Source organism: Hemicordylus capensis, chromosome 1 (assembly GCF_027244095.1).
Source record: "Hemicordylus capensis ecotype Gifberg chromosome 1, rHemCap1.1.pri, whole genome shotgun sequence".
NCBI lineage: Eukaryota > Metazoa > Chordata > Lepidosauria > Squamata > Cordylidae > Hemicordylus > Hemicordylus capensis.
Window position 1 is genome coordinate 373041145 of NC_069657.1, and position 19731 is coordinate 373060875.

At 45.1% G+C, this 19731-nt stretch overlaps 1 protein-coding gene across 1 annotated transcript in view; it reads right to left on the reverse strand.

Annotated features, from left to right (window-relative positions):
• The window catches only part of PDE10A (phosphodiesterase 10A), a 385571-nt gene that overhangs the window by 336736 nt on the left and 29104 nt on the right, over positions 1 to 19731 (reverse strand). The gene's annotated exons all lie outside the window — the stretch shown is intronic.

The following is a 19731-nucleotide window of genomic DNA, read 5'->3' on the forward strand; positions in this document are numbered from 1 at the left end:
AATATCACAGACATGTTAGGTTCTCTTTAAGGTAATGAACTGATCCCAGATTGCAATAGTTCCTTGCACTTTATCCCTACAGAAATGAACTGGTACAGCAATACTCTGAAGTGCCATGCAAAGTTATCATGGCACAAAAATTTGCCAGCTCCTCAGGAGTATTAACAAGATCCCCACATCTGGAGACCTTAGCACTAACTATGCATTCCTGGCTTTGTAGAATGACAATTTTATATTAAGATTGCATTCTTAAGATGGCCATTCCGGTCTTGGGAGTAAACTCAATAGAGGGATTTATTTTTGAATAAACTTGCATATAATATGCTTTCGATGGCTGGATGGATAGATAGATAGATAGATAGATAGATAGATAGATAGATAGATAGATAGATGCTAGTTATTACACACACACACACACACACACCCCTAGCTAATCGCATGCAAGACCTTATTTCAGAAACCAGTTTCAACTACCCATGACAAAGAATGCCGCACAAAATACGTTGAAATATAGTTTTGAGCATCTTTTGCAAGTTTTCTCAGCTATCCAATCCTCATTTTTTGCATGGTGCTTTTTTATTACAGCCTTCTCTAAATATAAGAACTATCTCTATAGCTGGCGGACAAGATAACAAGAATTATTCTCTCTCTCTCTCTCTCTCTCTCACACACACACACACTGCTTGTGAGGGGTGTCTTCAGGCAACAGTGAGGGTGACTAATTCATATGGGCCTCCAGTCCATGGCAGGCTACAGTCGGTGCCTGTGAGAAGAGATTAGGCCATGTCTGTTAGCACAAAGAGGGCATCTATGTGTTAAATGATGCTTTTTCTACGGTGAAGAGGCAATAGCCCTTCAGTGCATGTGTGCACAAATGCAAGCATTGGGCAGTGTGGTGTGTAAGCTCATCCCTAAATACTCAAGTCCTTTTCAGTGTATAGAAAGAACTAAACTGTTCAGTAGCAGGCATCCAATATGCACAGCATTGAGGCAGTGATGGTGGGACTCACTCTCAGAGTAGTCAGTGGGCCGGGTCTCACGATCAGTGAGACCTGGTTTCAACCTGTGAGTGGGAAGAGCGGGCTAAGCCCGCTCTCCCCGCTCACGAGCGGGCAGGGAGCCCTGGGCGGCCGGATCAGCTGCCCACTCGATGGACGGCTCCGAGACAGAGCCAGCGGGGGGTGGGGGCCGCGTGGCCCCCACAAGCCCCAGTATGCCCTGCGCGAGCACGCAGGGCATACTGGGGAGACCCCCGAGCCAGGAGGCGGCTTTTCGCCTCCCGGCCGGGGGGAAAGGGTTTCTACTCGTGAGTAGGCGTGGTGAGAAGCCGTGCCGCGGCTACTCATGATGGTAAAAAGCAGGTTTTCTGGAGCGCTCGCTCCGCAAACCTGCTTTTTACCAGGGGTTCTTGAGTGGCTTTGCCGCTCAAGAACCACCGGGCTTGGCTGCGAGCCCGGTGGTTCTTACGGTCACCAAAAATCGGGCTAGCCTCTGCTAGCCCGATTTTTGCTGATTGTGAGAAGCGCCCCAGTGACTGCATTCTTGTAACTGTCTCCCCTTCACAAGGTGGCCATTCCATTGATTTCATTCAGTAATCAAAGAAATAAATGATTTTCAGAGTATTTTGCAACCTTTGTGCTATAAAAATAGACCAAACATGATGACGTCATATTGTTGCTCAGCAACCTGTGCTAGTTTTGTTGTGTGTGCTTTCAAATGTCCCTGTTCTCTCATTTATCATTGGTCTTTGCGGCAATCAGTCTGGAAAGCAGCACTGCCTACTAACCTTGCAGGAGAATCCACTTTCAGGTGTCTTATTCAGAAGAGAGCTTACTGCAAGGAAGTATAGAAAGGTTTAAACTTAGGGAGAACATACTTAAAAACTACTATGAAGAAACAATTCCTAGTTCAGAAACAGCCCTACCTCATAACCTAGGAGAGAGATCTCCTTGAAGTCAATGAGTTTCTCCAGAAACTAGTGAGGGCATCAAAGTTCAGGAAGATTTGGCTTGCAATGCAAATCTACCAAGGTTGCAATGAGTGAATGCACTTCAAGAGGAGCTCCCTTGCACCTGAAAGTGCTCTCTTGCTTATCATTTATAAATGAAAAATGCTCAGTCAGAGTGCAGAACACAACCTCAGAACACTGGTACATCTGTTTGTCACCTCCAGGCTTGACTTCTGCAATGGACTCTATGTGAGGCTGCCTTTGTACATAGTCCAGAAACTGCAGTTGGTACAGAATGTGGCAGCCAGGTTAGTCTCTGGGTCATCTTGGAGCAACCATAATAGTCCTATACTAAAAGAGCTACACTAGCTGCCAATAGGTTTCCAGGTAAAATACAAGGTGCTGGTTATAACCTGTAAAATCCTAAACAGCTTAGGCTCAGGGTATTTAAGAGAAGATCTTCTTCGCCATGAGCCCCATGGCCCATTGAGATCAGCTGGAGATATCCGTTTACAGTTGCCACCAGCACGTCTGGTGGCTATCCAGGACAGGGCCTTCTCTGTTGCTGCCCTGAGACTCTGGAATGAGCTCCCTCCTGAAATAAGAGTTTCCCCATCTCTGACAAGTTTTAAAGAGTCTCTAATGTTTTAACCCAAGCTTTTAAACTAGACTGGGGTTTTAAATTGTTTCAAAGTCTTCATTTTTAATCTGTTTGGTGTTGTAAACTGCCCAGAGATGGAAGTATGAGGCGGTCTACAAATCAGAAAAATGAATGAATGAATGAATGAGTCTGTTTTGCATCCATGCTGTTTCCTCATGTACAGCCCCAAGACATGATATTCCCCTTAGGGGATGGAGCTAGAGCATCTCAGAGGAAGAACATCTGCCTGCTTGCATGCAGAAGGTCCCAGGTACACTTCCTGGCATCTCTAGGTAGGGCTAGGAGAGACTCCTGCTTGTAACCATGGACAGCCACTGCCAGTCAGTGTAGAATCCAGGCCTGCTCAACTTTGGGGCCCCCGGCTGTTTTTGGACTACAACTCCTATAATCCCTACCACAGTGGACAATAGCCAGGGATTATGGGAGTTGTAGGCCAACATCTGCAGGAGGGCCGAAGTGTTGAGCACCTGTGGCACTGTAGACAATATTATATTATTATTATTATTATTATTATTATTATATTTATATCCCGCTCTTCCTCCAAGGAGCCCAGAGCGGTGTACTACATACTTGAGTTTTTCTTTCACAACAACCCTGTGAAGTAGGTTAGGCTGAGAGAGAAGTAACTGGCCCAGAGTCACCCAGCTAGTTTTATGGCTGAATGGGGATTTGAACTCGGGTCTCCCCGGTCCTAGTCCAGCACTCTAACCACTACACCACAATACTGAGCTAGATGGTCTGACTTGATATAAGGCAGCTTCCTACGTTCCTATGTTTCTATGGCAGAGCATGATTCTTGCATCATGTAAACATGACCTTTCCAAAAGCAAATCATGTGGAAACCGCTCTGGGGAAAATAAAACCTCCACGCATTTGGGGAGGAACAGAAGACTCTTGACATATGAACTAACCAATCAATGAATTTATGGTCTTTCCCATTCCAACCTTCCCCACTCCCTATGACTCTCATCCTGCTGGGTACCCACATTATTATTTACCAGATTTGGGTTCTGCTTGCCTCTGGGAAGATATGGGCAAAGGTTAGCGGAGCAACTGCCACCCATCTGGTGGACAGCAGTGCCAATACCCCCTCCCACCAGCAGCACCACTGGCATTTCCCACACTACAGTTCCAGACAGCAGTGCAAGAATGTCCATGTGCAAGAAAAGGGAGCTAATGTATACCTCTAAAAATGTGATTTCTTTGATGTTCTCTAATGTTCTCAATGTTGATGTTCTCAGCTTAGCAACCCAATTGTGATTCAAATCTCTCTCTCTCTCTCCCTCCCTCCCTCCCCCGCCCCACCGCCGTGTGTGTGTGTGTGTATTGGCTATCAATAGTGGAAGCAAGCATTTATATCCTTTCCATTACAGATGAATTCTTCCAAAGGTTGGTGGGTCAGGGCAAAGAATGAAGGGCAAATTGCAATTATTCTAATAGTTGCTTAACCTGGATTAGTGCACTCTTTTCCAGAATTGCAACCAACCTCTTCACCCCAGAGTACATTTAAAATATTGAGGGGCTACATTAATGCCATGAAAGTGGAAGTGGAGGATCATCATGTTCATCCCTGTACTATCAACCTGAAACAGAGAAACAGATCAACATTTGATTCTCTATCAAGGATAGGACAAGAAGCAACTGATTTAAATTAAAACTATGGAGAGACAGTAGTAAATTAAACAGTAGGAACACTTCCTTAGTCATCTAGAGAAGGAGTAGAATCTCATTCATCAGAAGTTTTCAACAAAATATTGGGTGAGCACATCTGCTGCATATGCTCTAGATATAGGATGTTCCTCCCCAGATTCTTCAAATTCTAGCATTTGGATTATGGCATCTGCAAGCTACATGGCATCTACAATGCATCTTCCATCCTTCCTTGAGTCTTTTGACTCAAGGTTGACTCAGCCTTCCATCCTTCCGAGGTCGGTAAAATGAGTACCCAGAATGTTGGGGGCAATATGCTAAATCATTGTAAACCGCTTAGAGAGCTCCGGCTATAGAGCGGTATATAAATGTAAGTGCTATTGCTATTGCTATTGCTATTGCTACAGAGCTGAGCAGTGAACAGAATGCCAGAATAGGACACAAACAAGATGTTCTGATTACATCTTAGGTCGAGTTCTCAGAAAACAGAAGCGCTAAACCTGTGCCAGGGCAGTGTCATTTCAGACTGCAGGCGGGGCGTTGCATTATTGAGTGCTCTTCCAGTCCAAAAACTCCCTTGTACATAGAAAGTGAGATATGAAGAAGAAGCATTTTAGTTTAGCCACCTTCCTGACATACCACTAGCCCCAGTCTGTAGTTTGAAGTGATATGATGCAGACCAGGCTTGCCACCTCACCAAAGCATCTGTCTGTAAGACTCTGAGGCCGTTCACACAACCAGGCAGGCGGGCAGCAGGTAGGTGGGGCGGCGGGGTGGTAGTTCATCTACAGCTGTGCACACACAGCACCCACACCTGGGTAGGACATAGATTTTTATTGTGTGAATGACCTCGATATCTACATTTTTCATTTGAAATTGCTTGTTTCCTTTTTGAGCACTCTCTGAGTGCTTTCTCATGAGCAGAGAAAGGGCTCTGATGGGGTAAGGGAAGAAAGCCTCCCCTGCAGACAAATAGGTCCTTGCATCTGGGTGGGGTGGATCACCTGCCCAGACAAACACCAGCTGCTGCCAGATAGGTACATAGGAAGCTGCCTTATACCGAGTCAGACCATCGGTCAATCCAGCTCAGTATTGGCTACACAGGCTGGCAGCGGCTTCTCCATAGTTGCAGGCAGGAATCTCTCTCAGCCCTATCTTGGAGAAGCCAGGGAGGGGATTTGAAACCTTCTGCATGCAAGTGCTGCTCTTCCCAGAGAGGCCCATCCCCTAAGGGGAATATTTTATAGTACTCACACATATTGAAGCTATTCCCACGACCAGCTAAAACAGTGCTAACGGAGCCCAGCCTGGTTTTGGCTGGTCATGTGCCGTCACAGGAGCCATGTGACTCCTGCTGGCCAGCCCTCTGAAATACCCCCACCCCCTTAAATAAGGTTAGCGGAGCGAGTGCTCTGCTAACCCCATTTTTGTGCTTGTGAGTTGCCACAGTTCTGCACTACAGCGTATCACAAGGAGACCCCCGACTAGGAGGCTCCCTAGAATGCCCCGTGCATTCATCGGGGGGGGGGCTCAGAATGCCCCGTGCACTTGTGCAGGGCATTCTGAGATTTCTGGGGGCCGGGCAGCCCCCGTTGTGTGGGTGGCCGATCCGGCTGCCAGGGCTACAGGCTTGATTGTACAGGCTAAGCCCGCTCTCCCTTCAGACCCAACTTACTGATCATGAGAAGGGCTTCATAGTCTCCCATTCAAACGCTCCGAGGGACAGGGCGTTGGGAGGCATCAGCCCACATCGCCTTGGCCCCTGGAGCTTCAGTATTGCACCACTCGAGTTTGCGGTGCATTATGGGGCTCCTCCTCCCCAGGCCTACTAGCCATGGCTGCTTCCAGCCATGGCTGACAGACGATCAGTAAAACAAGTTTAAGGGAGCACTCGCTCCCTTAACCTCACTTTAAATGGAGGCTTCATAGGCAGGTTTGCCACCAAGCTGCCGCTAGGATCGGCCCAATCCCAGTGGTTCACACGAACATACAAAACCAGGTTGGGCTCCCTTAGCCCGGTTTTGCACATGCGTGTGAATAGCCTCAGCTTTTGATTGTGTGAATGTCCCCATCTTCTTGTATAACATCTCCTGCTCAAATCTTGCTTTAAATTTACCAGTCAAAACCTGAAAAGAGAGAGGCCACAGACCCACAAAACAAAAACAAAGGGAACAAGCAAAGATTCACAATGAAGCTATTCACACGATGGAGGAAAACTGGGCCAAGGGAGCCCAGCCCTGTTTTCCTCCCTCGTGAGAACCACTGGGCTTGCGGGCAAGCCTGGTGGTTCAACAGCGGCTAGCCCATCAAAGCAGCCCTCCCCTTGAATGAGGTTAGCAGAGTGAGTGCTCCACTAAACCCGGTTTTTTATCGTGATTCACCACAGCGCAGCTCCGTGCTTCAGCAACTCATGAGGAGACCCCTGACTGGGAGGCTACAGCAAGCCTCCCAATGTTGAGGGCTCCCCAAAATGCCACACACACTCATGTGGGGCATTTTGGATCTTCCGGCCAGGCAGCTCCCCGATCCCCGCTGCCCCTACCGGCTCTGTGACAGAGCTGGTAATCGTGTGGGCAGCCTATCCAAATGCCCAGGGTGAGCTCTCTGCTCATCTGAGGAAAGAGCAGGCCAAGCCCACTCTCCCTGCAGAACCCACTAAGGCTCTCTACACTGCTCATGTGGACAGCCTCAATATATGGAATCTTCTTTAATCGCATTTCTGGAACCAGTTTTGAAGCATCTTTGTGTCTTAGTAAGACCCCAAACAGGTCCCATTAAGGTCCTAATGGGTTCCTCAAATAATTTCAAAGCAACTAGAAGTTCCTTAGTGTACATATCTGCTAACTTGGAGCAGCAGTAACAAAATGAAAAATCTGGAATGGAATGGATTCTAGCATACCTGAAAGCAGGTTTTCCAGTTTGTTGTTGCTGCTCCAGATATGGAGCTTTTGGAGACTAATTTCAATATCAAATAATAAGATACATTCCTCTCGGGTCTGCCCAATAACCCCAGAATCATGGGAAACTCATTTTCGGGCACTTTATAATGATATCTCTCCCCAAGGTGCCCTTCAAATAGGTTCATTACCACATTGGCCTCCGTTCTCCACACAAGAGATAGAGCAGTTAATTATGCAATTGAAATGCGGGAAAGCACCTGGAAACGACTGTATCCCGCCGGAACCTCCGAAGCTCTATAAAGATTGGTGGGCTCCTGTGCTGGCTGCTCTCTTCACACATATTGATCAAACTGCACAATTCTCTCAGGATTGGGGAATGGCGATTGTAGTTCCTATCCATAAGAAAGGCAGAAGGGATGACCCCTCTAATTATAGACCAATAAGCCTTTTAAACATTATAAGTAAACTCTACGCCAAGCACTTATGTGCCAAATTATGTGCTTGGATGCAGCAGGAGTGCATTATTGAGGATGAGCAGGCAGGATTTAGAGCTAATAGATCTGGATTAGACCACTGCTTAATATTACAACATCTTGTGGACAAACAGGTCAAAAGGAATAAGCGGCCTTTGTTTGCTGCTTTTATAGACCTTAAGATGGCTTTTGACACAGTTTCTAGAGGCCGTCTTTGGTCTAAATTGGCGGCTACTTCTATGGACCGAAGGCTTTTACTCTTGCTCATCAAAATGCATGAAAATTCCTTTTTAAGAGTGCGTTTAGACCATGCTGGTAGTCTTACGAACTTAGTACACATTAGGAAAGGGGTGCGACAAGGATGTGTATTAGCCCCTTACTTATTTAACCTTTATATTAACGATTTGATAAAGTGTTTGCAGACATCTGACACTCATCCACCAAAACTAGCTAACAAGAAAATCCCAATCCTGATGTATGCCGATGATGCGGTAATACTATCTCAAACCAGGGTCGGGCTCAAAAGAGCGTTAGATGCCTTAGCACTTTACTGCAGAGAGGAGCATCTACAGATCAATTACGACAAATCTAAAATTATGTGCTTCACCAACAAAGTAAAACAATTTGTATGGATGGTAGATGGACACCGACTAGAACAGGTAAATCAAATAAAATATTTGGGGGTAATTTTTCAACACAATGCTGGGAAATCAGCACATATAAGTATGGTCACAGAGTCGGCAAAACGCAGCACAGCAGCAATCTTAAGATTTTTTAGAACTCAGGGTGCAGGCTTCATACCAGCTGCTTTAAAGCTCTATACTGCAAAGGTCATTCCGCAATTACTGTATGGTATACAACTAGGTCCATACTCAAGGTTTGACACTTTGGAAAGAAGCCAAACAGGGTTCTTGAGGAACTTATTTGGCACTCCAAAATGTACAGCAAATGTGACTTTAAGGACAGAGGCTGGCTTTATAAAAATTGAATCTCGGGCCTGGCTTCTGATTATTTATTTCTGGTTGAAAATACATCTGCGACCAGTTGGTTTAATTCCTGAGTTTCTCTCAGTTTGTCCCCAGTCACTATGGTGTGCTACAGTAAGTACGAAACTCACCTCTCTAGGCTTAGACCCAGCTCAACTGCTGGAACTGGGGCTAACGAATGTGAAAAGAGTAGTGAGACAACGCTTTGTTGATATTGAGATCCAAGAAAACTGGGCTGCGCTTCCAGAGTTTTATAGAGTTATAAGAACTAATATGGATCTTTCCCCCGCAAAATATCTGTCGACAATTACTTTCTCTAAGTTTCGATGGATATTCACGAGAGTAAGGGTCAATTCCTTTCCATCTGCACTTCTAGCTGGGAGGTTTCAGGGTGTGCCTTTAGAAGAATGACACTGTAGTTGTGGGTCAGGAGATACAGAAACTGTCGCACATATCGTTCTCCACTGTAAACTCCATTTATATCCCAGGGAATGTCTTATTGCTCCTTTAATATGTAAACTGGCAGATCAATCTGATGATAACCTTGTAAAACATCTGCTTTCAGATAAAGATGCTTTAATTTCTATTTCTGTAGCTAAGTTTAGTTATATTGCTTTTAAAAGGTATAATGGGACATCATCCCAATTTTAAACTGTGTATATATATATATATATATATATATATATATATATATATGTATACACATTTTAATGCTTATTAGTCTTTATTCTCTGTTTGGTCAATGACTGTAAATAAAATTACAATACAATTAACAAATGTCCAACTTTGAAATTAATGGAAGTACCTAGCAATGCCTTCTTAGAACTTCCTCTCCATGCCTTCTGTTTTGGATCTGAGATTAGGTCTGAAGATTAATTTAAACACTAGTTAGATACTTTTACTTAATCATTCTCCTAATATTTGTTCAAGAGATAAGGTAAATAATAAATTGTTGGGCTCCCCACCCCACCCCCTGCACCATATCTTGTGGAACTGTGCTGAAATGAAACTACTGGGGAAAGGTGGTTGGCAATAAGTTGATTATGGGTTACAAACTTGTTTTATTACTATAACTGTTTCAAGTTTTTAAAATATCACTGTACTTTAGTATGGAACCCTCACAGAAGTGAAATGGCTCAGAGGTAGAGGTTCATCAGTGTTCCTGGGCAATCTATATATTTATTTCTCCTGGGTGTGCCATGGAAGGTGCGTCCCAGCAAGCCAGCTGATTGGCTGGGGTGCAGGCCAATGGCGGCGGCGGGCTGGCCTGCTGGGACTGGCTGGCACTGTGACTGGGAGGCAAGTGGTGGCTGTGGAGGCCAGCGGCAGGCCGCAGAACCGGTACTCGGCCCCAGCTGCAGAGGCGAGGCAGCGGTGGGCCCGGCCGTAGCGGTTGGCACTGGGAGGGAAGCAGCGGGCCGTGGGCCAGGAGAGAGTGGGCCAGGAGGGGAAAGGAAGGGCAGAAGAGAATTGGGTGGGAGGGAGGGGCAGGGAGGGTAGGAGAAAATTGGGTGGGAGGCGGAGGGGGGCAAGAGAGTGGGGTGGGAAGGAGGGGAAGAGGGGAAAGAGAATGGGGCAGGAGGGAGGGAGGGGGAGGGAGAATGGGGCAGGAGGGAGGGGGGAACAGCCAGCCCCAAAGAGCACACAGATGCTCTGTGCAGGTCGGCTAGTTGTAATGATTAACTAATGTCAAATTATGTATATTAATAAACTGACATATTGTGGTTAATGGATTATATTCTGCTTTGCTGCTGATCTGTGTCATTTTTTTTAGTGTGTGTGTGTGTGTGTGTGTGTGTGTGTGTGTGTGTGTTTCTCTATCCCAACCTGGTACCTGCAAGAGAAGGATGGTATAAAAACTTTTTAAAATTATAGATATAATATCCAAGTGAGACAAGACAGAATTGTAACACAATCTTTCATACATGACTACCATTTTGGAAACAATCTAAGGCAAAAATGAATTGTACGAGATAATGACCTCTTTTTGTAAAATCTGCACTTAATTTGGTAGTGTGTTTCCCCCCTAAATATTGGAAATGTATTGTGATCAATATTTAAAAGATAAATAAAAGTGGAGAAATTTCAAAGAAAACAATACAAGATTAACTGAACCACTCTGTATTCAGAAACCAGAGCTTCCTTTTCTATGAAGAGTATCAACTAGTAAATTTTAGTTTGCAAAAAAGGAGGAAATTTGCTAGTGTTCAAACTATGCAAAATAATCTAGCCCATGAATTCAGTGGCATACGTTTTATTGACATGACCTTCCACAGTGTTTTTTAAAGTATTTTTGGAGTTTGGAACCTCTTAGTTTAAAACAGATGCTAGGCAAGCATTTTCTCCCACAACCTTTACTTTTTCCAACCATGTTGTAATAAGGAAATAACTCCTTTCATTTTGCAATATTGATTAATTTATATATATATATATATATATATATATATATATATATATATATATATATATTCCAAAGAGGCCTTTCTTTCAAACTGTCAACATTTTGAGGATATGTAATAATGCAGCCTTGGGGTTCCCATGGCAACATGTTTCATTTCCTAGGTGACAGTGATAGTATGTCTTTACTAGTGAACTAAACCATTTCTAGAAACACATTGAGTTTCCTCATAGCCATCCTGAAATATCTGTCCTCACCCAATTACCAATGACAACATGAATGAACTCTGAAAAGCTTTGCAACAACTTTATGTATTGTTATTTATGCTCCCTATTCCATCACGTGTCCACAAGAATTAAGGGTGTTAATAGAAAGCAGTGTGTTAACAAGCGGTTTATATTTGAGAAAGCATTTAAAGGCATGAAATACTGCAGAGATAAGACTGAGTGTATTCAATCTTTCCACCACACTGGAAAAACTCCAGTTCAGCTTCTCAGCATGTAGGAAAGCACGTAGAAAAACAATTCATGATAATACTACATATGTGCATTGTGGCAGAGCTAATATTGCTATGGGAACATTAACTTGGGAATATATAATTAAATCAAAAGAGAAAATAATTGTTGTAGATTGTGCTGGAGAAGACTGCAGCCAATTCCTGATCTGCAATCTGTTGATCCAGAAGTGTGAGGTCTCCAAAGCTGTCAAAAATCTAAAAACAGGTCAAGTACATCAGCCATGGAGCTTGGTGATCCTGGCAATGTTCACACCTGTTCCTAACACATTTCTTCCATTCAAGAATGGTATTAAACCAAGATCTCTCATGCAATCTTAAAATACCAACTCATCAACTTTATCAAGAGAGTGAGGGAAATTTTCCATTTGCCTTCTGTGTGTTTTTACATACTCTGATGCATTGCATATTTTTATTCAGCAGACTGTACATTGGTTATTGACATTCTATCTATCTATCTATCTGTCTATATATCTGTCTATCTATTTAACATATTTAGTTAACATTAGTTTAACATTAGTCTTTTCCATACAATTTGATTCCAAAATTTGAGTTGCAATTTCATCGTGCTATGTATCCAGCAAAGGCTTTAGAATTGCATTGAAATGGTACCCAAATCTAACATCTGGATTTTTCATTTCAATATCATATATATATATATATATATATATATATATATATATATATATATATATATATATGTGTGTGTGTGTGTGTGTGTGTGTGTGTGTGTGTGTGTGTGTGTGTGTGTGCAATGCAGCTTTATATCTGTGGGAAAACATGGCTGTGTTTTTTGTACATTTCATGGTTAAGGCATAAGAGTGCCTGGAAGGAGCTGATATTTGAAATTACTTGCAGTTCTGCCATGCTGGTGCATTGCTGCTAAAGAGAACAAAAATCTGAAAACTATGGAAATTGGGTTCATTCATAGCGCCATCTGTGCACACAGAGACCACCTGAAATACCTGCTCCCTACCCACAGTGAGATAGCAGTAGGCAGTATGTTCAGGATCACCATTGCTAAGCCACAGAGGATTGTGTGAAATGGCATACCGAAAGCCTGATCATGCAAATGGCAACACCGCCACATAACTGACTCGCCACACCTGATGCACGCAGTAGTTTCAAGCAGGTTTCAAGCAGCCACTGCGTGACTGCTGATTGTGTGAACTGGCTGTCAGTCTTATTCCTATGTCAATCATAGGCCTGCTGCACAGCACTGGACTAATCAGTACATCTCTAATATGGCTGTACTATATAGGGGTGTACATGGACTGATGTTCTTGGCTCGGTCTGGATTTTGACCGAACCACAGGTCTGCAAACTGGTTGGGCTCATTTGACAGTTCAGGTTGAACCAGTTCAGCTGTTCGAGTCTGGTTAGGGTGTCCCTGGGTGGGGAGAGGCAACTTTAAAAGTAAATTAACAGATCCTTACCAACAGACCTGCTGCTCCAGGTAGCTTTCGGGTGAGGCGGCACTCCTCCCAGCAGCCCGTGCAATGGCATGGCTCATTGTGGGAGATCAGAATCTGAGGAATGACTTAGATCTTCCTGTGCTGGATGGTGCTACACTCCAGAAGGAACAGGTTCTCAGCTTGGAAGTGCTTTTGGCTCCAGTCCTTCCCTGGTATCTCAGGTGGAGGCTATGGCCAGGAGCGCTTTCCATCAACTTTGGCCGATTCGACAGCTGTGTCCATTCCTTGAAAAGAATGGCCTCAAAACAGTGGTGCATCAGCTGGTAACCTCCAGGCTTGACTATTGCAATGCACTCTATGTGGGGCTGCCTTCGTACATAGTTCAGAAACTTCAGTTGGTTCAAAATGTGGCAAGCAGATTGATCTCTGGGGTAACCTGGAGAGACCATATTATACCTCTTTTATACCAGTTGCACTAGCTGCCGATATGATTCTGGGCAAAATACAAAATGCTGGTTATTACCTTTAAAGCCCTGATCAGCTTAGGTCTGGGTTTTCATAGATAGCACCTTCTTCTGCATGATTCCAACTGCATATTAAGGTCATCTGGAGAAGTCCATCTCCAGCTGCAACAGGTACATCTGGTGGCAACCTACCAGGCCTTCTTTGTAGCTGCTCCTGGGCTGTGGAATGCACTCCCGGCAGAGATTTGTGGTTTGGAATCATAGTTGGCCTTCAAGAGAGCCCTTAAAACTTATTGGTTTGGTTTGGTCTTCCAGGGTTTTGATCTTCCAGGTACTGTCTACTGACTGGCAGTTCCTCTCCAAGCTTTGATTCTTTTCCAGTAGAGCTACAGTATGTACATTTCTTTGAACTGGAGACACCAGAACTTGAATCTGGGGCTTTACTGAACTGTGGCCCTTAAGGTTTCAATGGTATCACCACCAACCTCTTCCACCGAACATATAGCTTCTTGCCAGATGGAGTCGGATACACATGGCCACAGAGGTTATCAAAACAGCGGGTCCAAAAGAAATATTGCTCCTGACCGAAAAAGCACTTGGAGCAAACTGCAGTATCAAGTGTGTCAATCTCCCTCTGCCTCCCTTAGAGCACAACATTCCCACCAACAGCCTTCACAGCTACAGGAAAGCATTATGCTAGAAGCATCATTAAAGTGCATCAGGCTTGAAAAATGCAGCACCACCTAAGTGAACCTGTGTGTGCTTTCCCTCTTCAGATGTGTTAGAACTCAACCTTACCCAGACCCTGATAAGCCCCGCTCTGGAGAGGACATGGATCAGGACCTTGCTGTTAACTCCTTAGACTGGAGATCCTAAAGAGTCAATAGATCCTGAGGGACAGCCAGAGTCTGCCTTCCTTTGATGACACCCAGCCCACTCGGGTTGAGATATCAAGGGATCAAATGACCCCCAACTGGAGCCTTGTCCCAGTTCCAGATCTCCAGTCACCACCCCCTGGGACCTCAGGAATAGCAGCAACAAGGCCAGGTTAGAAGCCCACAACCAGTGATGAATCATCGGTGAAGCTTCCTAAAGCCTATGTTCCCACATTCCCACTTGGGAGGAAGAGGCAATTACTTGTACTTGCCATGGATCAGGACCCAACTGAGATCCATGAAGGGGCAGAGCAGCCAACTTGTATCAATACTCGACAGGCTCTGCCTGTCGCTGCTGGTGCAAAAGCTCTACGCAGTAGTTCCTCAATGAACTACTCTATCCTCCTCCGGACCGATTTCCCTACGTCTCCCCGGGTCAGGGTAGCTCAGTCTACCCCCCGGCCCCTGCTCTAGTTCTCTGGGTATCACTCACCACTTCTGAATTCAGCAGAAGAGTTAGGGTTAGGGTTAGGGTTAGGGTTTGTTTTACATTAATTTTTTTAGGTTTTGTTCTGTTGTGCGGCATCCAGAGCCTTTGGATGGAGTGGTATAAAAATGTAATGAATAATAATAATGATAAATAAATAAATACACAAATTATTAATAATAAATCAAAAAACATTTAAAACCAAATTAAAACATTAAAATTAAAACTAGATATCATTAAAAGCCAAACTAAAAAAGATGGAGATTTAAGGCTCTCCTGAAGGGCTCCAAGAAAGATAGTCCTCTTATATCCATGGGGAGCATGTTCCACAACCCCAGGGGAAACAACTGAGAAGATATGCCAGAGTTCAAAGAAGGATGGAATGGTTGACATCCTTCAGAAGAGGAAGTGATGGGCCTGAATCAGCTTAATGTACAAGGACCCAATTTGGGTGGACCTCAAGGTTTGCAGGGAGGGACAGAACAGTAATGTGGACAACAGCCTGGGGAAAGATAGAACAGGGCCCTTGTAGTGCTTGTTCCTGGGAAGCTTTTTTAAAAAAACCGAACCAGGCGCGGCTCGTGAACTCTCCTCAGGGGGGTGGGGTGGCGGGCGGCTTCTTTAAGGTAAATGGATCCGGTGCTCCATGCCACCCAGCAGCCCCCGTGGCGGGGAATCGCCTCCGCCACTCACCTGGCCACTGGCAGGGGCTTGCCTCCACGGGAGCCAGGTGAGTGGCGGAGGCGGTTCCCCGCCACGGGGGCTGCTGGTGGCATGGAGCACCGGATCCATTTACCTTCAAGAAGCCGCCTGCCGCCCCCCCGGAGGTGCGTTCACGAGCCGCGCCTGAACCGAACTACTAAGAAATCCTATGATATGAATTCCTATGATATGAAATCCGATTATACCATAATAGTTTCACTCTTTGTAAGGCTTGTAAGAAAAGGTTTGTAAGAAAGCAGAGGTGTTCTATGTTATTATCCAGAGTGCTTTCAGTGCTATCTAAATAGCTTGAGATACAACTGGCATTGATATCCACAAACTGAGTCCAGCATTCACTTACTGTAATATTCACCTCCTTAAAACTCTGGGGTCCTTATAAGCAAGGTATTATTAAGAAACAAAAAAGCTAGCTGCTTTTTCTTCCAATGAAGATAAAGGGATGGAGTTCAAAGTTTATGGCAGCCCAAGACAACAACCTGACAGTTTTCTCTAAAATTCCACATTCTAATCCACTTACTGGCAAACATTGGAACATTATTGCCAAAATCAGCAGCCATTTTTTATGATCTTGACTTTGTGGCCAGGAATTCCTCCACTCCCAGCAAATCACAACTCTCCTCCTGGTACTGCAAATCACGGATGTATTTCTGCATTGTTACTGCCATTATTATGGGCCTTTTAGGCTATGAAATATTTATCCTTTTAGGCCCATTACTTATGCATAATGGGTCCTGGACAGATGAAGTGTGACCAAATGCACCTTCCATGCACCTCAGACTATTCAGTCCAAGGGATCCAGCACGGTAGTACTTGACAGGACAACCTCAGTTGACACAAACCGACAATTAGCCTTGTCAGTTCACATCATTTTTCCAGACATCTGCTGACCATCTGGTTTGTTTTCCCAGCATCTCATAATGATATAGGCCTCTAGACCCTGGCACCTGCCAATTATGTTGTGCTATATCGGCTGCAGCATTATGCAACAGCCAGAGTAGCATTTCTTATCAACCCTGTGGGAGCATCCATGGTCTTCCTTAGTTCCTGAGGCCTGTGAAGCATGGATCAGACCCAGGGCCTTTTTAAGATTCTGAGAGATCCAGGGCAGAATGTTCATTTGAGTGCCCCCTCCCCCCGCAATTCTCTGGCTGACATATTGAGCCCTTTCTTATGATCGCAGAATCTCACCTTCCCTGCAGACGATCCCGGTGGTGGGTGTGAGCGCATGGATCACGTGCCCAGACAGTGCCATGGGTAACATGGAGGTGTGGGGGTTGGGATGCATCATCCTAGTCCCCAGAAATCCCACTAGGCACTGCATGAGGTTGTGGTGCATTGTGGAGATCTCACCAGTGACAGGTGAGTGCCCATCAGTGTTTCAGCACTGGCTGAAAGCAGCCAGCTTCATTATGTGTTATACAGCTGGTAGAAAGTAATGTTCATGCTGTTGTGTGAGAATGCCTTTGCACAAGCACAAAAATTGTGCAAATGGATTTGTGCGACAGTGCAACTATTATATGGCCACATTGTTGCACAACTCAATTTGTGCAATTTTTGCACTTACACAAAAGGAACGTTCCATTCCACCACATTACATAGCACAGTATGTCAGCCACTGCATCCTGTGTCAATGTAATAAACTAAAATACTGAAATAACTCTTGATCCTGAGGTTATATTTTATCTGATTCCATTTATTGTCTTGAATGAAAAGGGTCTGTCTGCTTTTCAAATATTGAACCATAGTTTGGATTGGGGAGGGCGTCTGTGTGTGAGGCCCGGGGCAATCGCCCCCTTTGCGCCCCTCTAAACAGGCCCTGGTCAGACTCCACCCCCTGCCCCTTTGCCTGCCGCCATCCCACTGACTCCTAAGATGTGGCAAACACTGTACAGACCTAAGACCTACGTTATGCCAGTGACATCCTTAGTACACTAAAGGCTCTTGGCAAGGCTAGCCTAACCTGACACAACAAGGAATCCAATCTAGATTCAGGCAGAGGTTTCTCTCCAATTCCTTATCAAATTCCACCCTTTCATGACCCCAAACTGCCCCAAATGTTTGGTGTTTCCAGAAATTAGTAAACACCCACTTTAAGACCTGCAGCTCTATACCTAAATGTTCAAAGCAAGAACAGCTTCCAAATTATTACACTTGTTGCATTTCCTCCTTACTGCCTTATACCTTTCCATGTGCTGCTGCTCTTCTTCCCACCCCTATTCCATGGATCTCAAAAATGAAGAGAAAATGTGGAGGAGTCGAGTGGTGGGCTAGAGGGACTCCCAGATGATGTTCTAGGCCAGCACTTCTCTCCTCCACACCTCCTCTTCCTTTTTAAAATCTGGGGAATAAGAGAAGGAGAAGTAATCAAGGTGGCAGTAGTGACTGTGCCACACAACAGATGTGGGGTGCTCCCAGAGGCAGCCAACAGGCACTGGAGTGGGTGGGACAGAGAGAGAAGGTGCATTTGGGTGAGGCAGGGAAGAGAGAGGAGAGGTGGTACTCGTGGGCAGGAGAGACAGACAGGATGGCAATTGCAGCAGCATCTGACCCCCTCCACTTCTGTCACCTGAGATGATAACTTCACCGACTAGTCTTGATGGCTATAGGCTACCTCCACACTCAGAGGTAGGATCCTCTGAATACCAGTTGCAGGGGAGCAACAGCAGGAGAGAGGGCATGTCTTCATCTCCTGCCTGTGAGCTTCCCAGAGACATCTGGTGCTCCACTGTGAAAAGCAGGATGCTGGACTATAGACCTTGGGCCTGATCCAGCACAGATGTTCTTATGTTCATCTCATCTCATGGAAGACCCGACTTTCAGCCATTTTAATCACATGATAAATTATCTGGAATAATGCTGTCATAACTAAGATTGTATAAGTTCTTATCATCAACAAATTTGATCAAGTGCCTATCAGTTTGCCAGTAAAGTGACAAACCGTAGAAATCATAGACACAGTAGTGGTTTCTGAACTCCCAGAAGTTTTGCCAACTATGCAGAAATACATTGTTTGCGATTTTTTAAAAAATTAATAAATCATCCTGAGAAACCATGGAATTTTGGGACTAGTGGGCCTCCAGGAACAATGGAATGTTGACAGCATCATTGGGGGATGAAAAGAATTGGCCTACTTATGATCCTAACAGCTTAGGTTATCCTGAGTGGTGGTGATGGGTTTGGAGATGAATAGCATAAGGTTAATAAACTTCCTTCTCTGCACTAAAAGGGGAAAATTCAGGAGGAAAGGAATTTTAAAAGATGCCTTTTCCCTTTCCCACTCTCCAGAGTCCCTCCCCCACCAGCTCTGTGTGTGTGTGTATGTGTGTGTGTGTGTGTGTGTGTGTATGTGTGTGTGTGTGTGTGTGTGTGTGTGTGTGTGAGAGAGAGAGAGAGAGAGAGAGAGAGAGAGAGAGAGAGAGAGAGAGAGAGAGAGAGGTCTAAACACAGCTGATGCCCACACATTCGATAGGGGACCCTTTCTTTCACAGGATTCCCAATTGTGCTGGGAAAGTCTGTATTCTATTCAGACCTTTGGAAGGACACATGGAAGACAGGATCAGGGAGAGCGAGTGTGATCTCTCCCACCTCCCACCCCCATTCACTGAACATCTGAAAAGGGCTCCAGCTGGTCCTCAAGCTCTGCAAGTGTCCTCCATCGGGCAACTACAGCAACACTCCAGTACTAGGAGCTAAGATGGAAAGTCCCACGGTTATCACAGTGATATAAGTCCTATTCTCACATTATGTTCAACATGCGTACAATCTGTGTACAGTGCATGCAAGTGGAGGTTGGAAGTGGAGACGGTAAGCATAATCCCAATTCTGTCCACTCTGCCTATGTATGCACTGAATGTTTGAAAAGGACAACAAAACCATTATTAACAAGTGCATATGATTCAAACACTGGGGTAAACTTATTAATAGCACATCTGTGTCCAGGTCAGTAAAAACTTTCATATTTAAGGGCCCCATTCAGACATAAAGTGGGACTGTGGGTCTGATGGAGCCGCAGTTCCACCTCCCTCCTCCCCCTGCTCTCTCTCTCTCGCCCGTATCTGGACAACAGGGAGAATTGCCTGGCTGCAGTCAGTGAGGCTACAGAGAGGTGGGGGAGCTGGCTGTGCAGGCTTCCTCTCGACAGGAGGACAGCCTGCACAGCCAATAGGGTTGGAGTGAGGGAGGACCTTGCTCCCTCAACTCCGGTTCTGTGGGAGTTGAAACTGTGGTGCCAGAGTTC